This window comes from Pseudochaenichthys georgianus, chromosome 19, assembly GCF_902827115.2.
Source record: "Pseudochaenichthys georgianus chromosome 19, fPseGeo1.2, whole genome shotgun sequence".
In the NCBI taxonomy this organism is placed as follows: domain Eukaryota; kingdom Metazoa; phylum Chordata; class Actinopteri; order Perciformes; family Channichthyidae; genus Pseudochaenichthys; species Pseudochaenichthys georgianus.
Window position 1 is genome coordinate 10,094,168 of NC_047521.1, and position 7,460 is coordinate 10,101,627.

The following is a 7,460-nucleotide window of genomic DNA, read 5'->3' on the forward strand; positions in this document are numbered from 1 at the left end:
AATTAAAAAAACAATTTGTTTTTGTTTAAATGATTTGAACGGGTAAGTATTTTCTCATTTAATTGAGCTCAATTCAGTCGAAATGATTTGAACCTAAAAATATTTAAATTTGATGAATTCATATTTCTTTAAATTGCACTGCTTTGTCATGAACTATTTTTAAATGTGAACGGTAAGTATTGGATTGAACTGAATTAAATGAAAGTGTATCAGATGTAAGGACCCTGCTCTGGTTAGAATCCTTGTTGCCGGTCCATTACTCAGGCAGGGTGTCTGCACAGAGTGGGGGGGATCTGGGGGGGACAGTGTGAACCTCCAACGTGTTTCACCCCCTCAGTGAAGCCCCCCTGTGCAGAGAAGGAAAAGGATGGCGACACCATGTCATAGCGGTCCATATGTCTGTCGAGGGCCACCCCAGCCAAGAAGAGTCTGCAGAGACAAGGGCCTCAGGGCAGGGGCCACACTGGGGAAGGGGGGGGGGGAGAGTAACTGTAGTGGTACAAACTGTGATAGTAAGATCAGCAACAAGGTGTTTAAAAATGGTAAAAAAAAACATTGAAAGGGTGTAAAATGGGATAAAAGGGTTATTCAATCAGAAAGAGAGGTTTAAAGAGCACAGAGGAGAGATGAAAAGGATCACAGCAGAGAAGAGTAGAGAAGAAACACTCAGGGAAGACGAGGAATACGAGAAGAGAAAATATGAGAGAGGGGCATGTGGGAACCCTCTCATTATTAAAGGTAAATATCATTTTAACATTTTCATTCGTACTACTTGTTTTTAACAGTGTTTGCATGTGTTGTTGTTTTTCCAGAGGGGAGGAAAGAAGCGAAGAGGAGAGGAGGAGGGAGGCAAAATTAAGAGTGACATGTCACAAACAAAATGGTAATAATCAAGATATCCAATATAATTTCTAGATTTCACAAAGTTATTTACGTTTGTAGAGAACTTCACATGCAAAAAAGGTAAAAACCAAGTTATTCAATCTTTTGTTTCTAGATTTCAGGAAGTTCAGTTCATCTGTTCACACCATAGACTGTATATATAAAGGTTCACACGTTATTTTTGAAGATTCTAACATCACTTGTTTTTATTTTTAGAGAGGAGAGGGTAGGAGAGGAGGTGGAGGGGCAAAACTAGGCATGACTTCTCCTGTAAAGAAGGTCAAATACTGATACTAGATTTCACCAAGTTCTGTTCACGTGTTATTTGAAGATTTTAACATGTTTTCCTTTTATCTTTTAGAGACCTGAGAGGAAATGAGGAGAGGAAGGGAGGAGGCAATAATAAATGTTGACCTCTCACAAAAAAAGGTATAGATCATTTAATGTTATCACCACGTTTCGTTGAATTGAGTTCATTTGTACGACTTTTAAGTTTTTAATTATTATTTTAGTTTTTAGAGGGAGAAAATGAGAGGAAGAGGAGAGGAGGTGGAGGGCAATATGAAGGGCAGTCTTTCCCATGTAAAAAGTAAATAACAATGTATTTCATATTTTATTAAAATTAATGTGGTTGGATAACTCATCTGCTAATTTTTTTCTGGAGATTTGTTTTTGTTTTTTTTGTTACAGAATTAAAGGTGTATTCTAAGGAAAAAAACTGGCAGGGAAACGGGGTTCAGGGGGAGTGGCACCCGTAGGATAGAAAAGGGGGAAGTGACGTCTGACTCAGAGGTCACGCAGCTGTGGAGAAGAACGTGTTGCCCACATTCTGTTACTGAGTTTAGGCTAGTTAGCTAGCAGGTTTATTGTTTTGGGTGCAGTCACTTTTGCCTCCACTTGCTGTTCAAATAAATGTTGAAGGAAAAAGTAAATCTGTTTACAGTTCTGTTTCATATGGGTGTTGAGAGATGTATCCATAGATCTCTTAATTTTGCTCTCAACGTGCACCAGATTGATGCTTTTAACATCAATATTTAAAAAACAAATCTTCCCGGGGGAGCATGCCCCCGGACCCCCCTAGAGGAGGTTAGGTCCACAGTGTTTACATGCTTATTTATACAATATGTGTGCTTATGCTAACATAAGACAAAAGTTGGTTCCGTGTTGTGTGTGGTGAGAACGCGCTAGAGTGAGGGGGGCCCCCAAGCCAAAGCTCGCTTAGGGCCCCCAAAAGTCTAGGGCCGGCCCTGCCAGGGAGAATGTCCCTGTAATTGGTAATTGTAAATCGCTTTGAATTAAAGCGTCAGCTAAATGAAATGAAATGTAGTATAAGCATCAAAGTATACTTAAGAGCACTACATTTTTCATTAAACTGAAGGCCCAATTCAGAATAATATATTATATAATTTGACCATAATTACTGATGCAAATGTGTAAACATCCCTATTAAATGTGTGAACTCTTAGATTAATTTTATTATACCGTTGTTTATATTTATTTACATAGAATCGGAGGGATGAAACCCTCTTTAATGGTCACACATGCAGAGCACACACAGTGAAATTTGTTCTCTGCATTTAACCCATCCTAGTACCAGGAGTCTAGTAGCCTACTAGGAGCAGTGGGAAGCTATTGTAAAGCACCCGGGGAGCAATGGGAGTGGGGTTCGGGGTTCGGTTGTCCGGTGCCTTGCTCAAGGGCACCACGGCAGGGCCCATGAGGTGGACTGGGACCTCTCCAACAGTAGCGTGGTGTGGGAAAAAAATTAGGGGAAGCCAATAAATCGTCCTTTCTTTTGGGTCGGGGGTGTGGTGGTCAATGTAATAACGTAACCAGATGAGTGATTACAGCACCCGGTATCATTTTACACACATTTGTATCATACAGATGCAGGACTTACACACACCTGTTATCTAACCGACAGGTCCGCACGCACTCTCCAGACAAAACTCTAATAAGCATTCATTCACAAACTAAATCAGGAGACCTTTAACGTCTTACGTCCGATTCGCTCCTTTTTTCCTCTCTGTACACAGCTCCAGTTTGGGCATTGGCCTGTCATCAGATTGTATTTTTTATTGCTGCTGTACCGGAAATGTAGTACAATTATTTTTGATTAAATACTCCAAATCTCCACCCTCCATAATTGCACTTGCTTCAGTTGCTTGCTACTTTCTAACGGCGGTGAGAGTGGTGCAGTGACGCTATCTATCTTATATCCAAGCCCGCCTTAACCTGCCATCAGGCTCTGGGGCTGAGGTTTTGTAGGCCCCCTATTTAAACAACAAATCAAAGTCATGTATAGCCTCGGCAAGCTCTGTGATCGCACTTCTCCACTCTGCTCTACGCGCGCCTGGTCCTCTCCTCCAGATGAGTGACGTATCGGGCCTCCCTCATGTATCTGTCCGGTTGCCGTTGGCTCCCCTCCACGTAGCAAGTCCTTGTCGTCCTCCCATCTCCTCCAACAGATAATGTCCCTCCTGTCTGTTTTTCCTCTCCCGCTACTCCATCGCTATCAGAACCAGACGGCCTACTTGGCTCCGAGGCCGGCACCGCTGCCGCTCGGTACAGAACTAATCTGTCCTTCCTCCTCATCCTGGCTTCGGCATTTTTTGTAATAGACCTAGCTGCTTGTCTCGAAACTTCTTTTCCCTCAACAATTTCCTTTTCCGAGCGCCACTCTCAAACTTTTTCTTCTCCGACTTTTTCTCCTAAACAACCTTCATCTGTCACTCAATCAGTCGTAATTTGAATAAGTCACATGTGAAACATATTCTCATTCTGATTGGCTGTTAAGTGACTGTTTCGGAGTCATCATTTTTGAGAAAAATCTCTGGAATCCATCGATCTGATTGATTAGCAGAGCAAATGATCAAAATAGTATGGAGGGAAGATATTTTCGTTTGGATTACTGGTCTGGGGGAAGCGAGTGTGTGTGTGTGTATATATACGTGTGTGTGTTTGTGTATTTTTGCATTTGTGTGTATTGTGTTTGTTTCCCGGGGAAAACACTCACGAGAAACACTGGCTGTTGTTATGCCTGCTGTGATGTCAAGCTACTCCGTTCTCCGCTTGTAATTATGCAGTTACAAGCTTCAAAGTTGTATTTATCATCTGAATTTGCCGAAACAAGTTTAATATCCTGAAAGCCAAGACTTTGTTTATTTGAAACCAGATGAAAACAAACTGTAACGGACCCTGCCGTGTTATCTATAATTACTATACGCCTTACATTCATAATTTCAGCGGAGGGAGCGGAAGCGGCGCTGTGGAACAGCAGTGGCGAGGGAGAGCTGTCTTCTTCCCTTTACAAGCTTCAAAAATGTATTTATCGTGTGATTTTGGAAATAAAAGTTTCATATTCTGAAAGCCAAGACTTTGTTTATTTATAATAAAAAAAAAAAAACGAAAAAAAAAATGTAAAAAATGTAAAAAATGTTTACATATTTTTTGTATTGGCTCATGATATGCCCCCAATCTCCGTAGGCCCCTGGGCTTCAGCAACCAGGTGCGGCCCTGCTTATATCGATTAGATTTATGATTCGCAAATTATAAAAGTAGGGTAGACATGTGGATATTATCCGACTGAACAAAACGTGCATTTATCAAACAGGTTTGTTTTCCACTGACCTTATTTCGAGCTATTTTCCAAAATCCTATGGAGAAATCCCATTGCTTTTTTGTCGAGGGAAACCGTTCTTATTATACATCCATGGGGAAACCGAGTGCAGCTTACTTCCGGGATTTAGGACTTGTCACTGCAACACTAAATTGATGCGATTTGATTGGATTGTGAGGCAAGGGAAGCCGGCCGCCTCTGGCTTCCCTTGGCATGGCCCTGACCAGAGCCGTATAATAGAAGAGTTACGACATCTCCGTTCACTCCAATGGACCACTTTTTTACAGCAATGGCGGATCGTGGAGCCTCTCAATCGTTCCCCGGAAGTTAGCGCCAAGGCTGGCAGAGCTGTGGAGTTGCAGCATAATAGACCGTTCGTGACGGACTTTTAAAAGTAAGAAGAAGTTTAAAGATTTATATTGCGGATATTATCAGTACATCTGATTCTTGTGTATTAAAGGATGTCAGTGGATTATTCCTAAATTAGTAGATTTAGGGAACGTTTACAGATAACGGATCAAGCTAGGATACCGAAGCAAGTTAGCAACACACGTTGAACAGCCTTTTAATTGTACATTCCGTTCTCTTAATGTCTATTTGGTCCAACATGTTGAATTAGAGAAGAGGGGCTTCTAAACGGGATTGTATGCGGGGGTGGAGGGAGTTACATATTAGATAAATATAACTTTGGTGCGTGTAAGAGTGAGTGTTTTTAGCAGAGCCATATTGTGTCCTTGTGATTATGTTGATTATTACCTGTCTGTATAATGTTGCAGCTCAGCTGATTTTGGATTGATGGCAAAGCGAGAGGGACTAAAGTGAGAGTGAAAACACAAGGTAAGTTTAATACTACTGTTTTATATAAGTAAGCATACTAAACATGTATTCTATCACTGTATTATATAAGTAATCTTGTTAGTAACCTACTGTATGGTAGGTGGAGGGGCAGTGATGTTACAGGTGGAGGAGCAAAACTGCAAGACTGCAAACTCCGAAGACAGAGAAATCAAAGTTTGTTCTCCAGAGAAGAGGTTGATTTCACTTCAATTTTTTCATATTTTCTAAAGATGTGGAAATGGCACAAAAAAAAACTTGAGAGCTGTAACCAAGACAACTGTAACAACATGAGTAGAGAGCCACCAAGGTTTTTCAAGTCCCTCTCTTACTCCATTTTGCCAACCCAAACTTCCAGGTACATGACGGGACACCTTGCTTCTTCTTCTTTCGTATAACGTTATATGTCCAACTCGGTGTCGTGTAGCCATGCCCGCATCTCTGGTCCTAGGTCGAAGAGGCTGGCTTCCGAGGGTGGTCTATATAAGGGGCAGATGGTGATTATATGGACAGCGGTCTGCTCAGGGTCACCGCACTCGCATGCCGCACTGTCCGCCAAGCCCCACGTCTTCATCGTGGTTTTAAAGCGACCGACCCCAGTTCGTAGACGGTTTAGAGTGGTCCACTGCCGGCGCGGTAGGTCGTCTCCTCCAATGGTGCCATCTCCTGGGTCCCAGATGTAACGGTGGATTCGGGAGGGCCCGGCTGACACCCACTCCTTCTTCCAAGCTGCTGCCAACCATGCATCTCTGGAGATGTCCTCAGAGGTGGAGTTGAGCATCTCTTGAGCTGCTATGTTGTAGGGGTGGCGGGACTTGAGTCTGTTTGGAGGTGCTGGAGTTATTGTGGTGTGGTGCAGGATGTGCCAGTCATACTTTTGTGCCTTCCTGGCCAGGGCGAGGGTGGCAGCCTCCCGTCGGAGGCCGGCCGGTGCTATTCCCGCAAGGACTGGCAAGAGGGACACAGGGGTAGGCTTTAAGCATCCAGTTATTATTCGAAGGGAGGTATTGATAGCCACATCGACCTTTTTCGCATGAGGGCTTCTGCTCCAGACTGGGGCGCAGTATTCGGCTGCAGAGAAGACCAGGGCTTGAGTGGATATTCGCAGCGTCTTAGCGGAGGCTCCCCAGGTTGTTCCAGCGAGGCGGCGGATCAGCGCGACCCTGGATGTCACCTTGGCCTTGACTTCTTCCAGGTGTTTATTAAAGGACAATGTCCGATCCAGACGCACTCCAAGATACTTCGGGGCTTGCTGGACCTCCAGACATTTGTTGTCAACGCGCACCTCAAGTTCCCTCTTGGCTTCTCTGGTGCTAAGGTGGTATGCCGCTGCGACTGTTTTCCCGATGCTGAGCTGTAGGCGCCACCTTCGGAGGTATGCTACTAGTGTGCCCATGTCTTCGTTAAGACCCTCTTCCATCGCCTTCCACGTTGGTCGGCTCAGCATGATGGCAAGATCGTCTGCGTAGCCATACTTTCTGGATGTTGTATCAGGTAGGTCGTGGATGTAAATATTGAACAGCATCGGCGAGAGAACAGACCCCTGCGGTACCCCGTTCTTCAGTCTTCTGAGCCTACTGCACTGGCCATTGCTGGTCTGGAGGATAAAGCTACGGTTGGAAAGAGTCTCCATGATGAACTTCACCATGTGGCGGTCCGGTATTGTCCTCAGCAGCTTCAGGTGGAGTCCCCGGAGCCACACAGTGTCATATGCAGCAGTCAGATCCAAATACACTACACCTTGCTTGTTTTTGTTGTTTGCGCTCCTCTGGCTGGGTGCTGGAAGGTGGAGGGCAGTGATCCCTTCCCTTCTTTCTTCAATCTTTGAGACTAATGTAAGTAGAAGACATGGCACTGTAAATGTTCGAACATTTAAAATATTATACCACTTACAAATAAGAAATATTACTTTTGTTACTAAGAGTTCATACTTATTATACCTGTGTCACCTTTCACACTATCACTGTGATCATGAGCTATGGGCTTTGTAGATACAGGGGCCCTTCTCTTTTTGACCACAAGGCGATGCACGAAGATGGTGGGTATAGCCTCTGCTCTCAGCCTAGTCTTGCCCTTTTTTGTCTTGACAAACGAGTGACTTGAGGTTACTTCACACACAGAACAA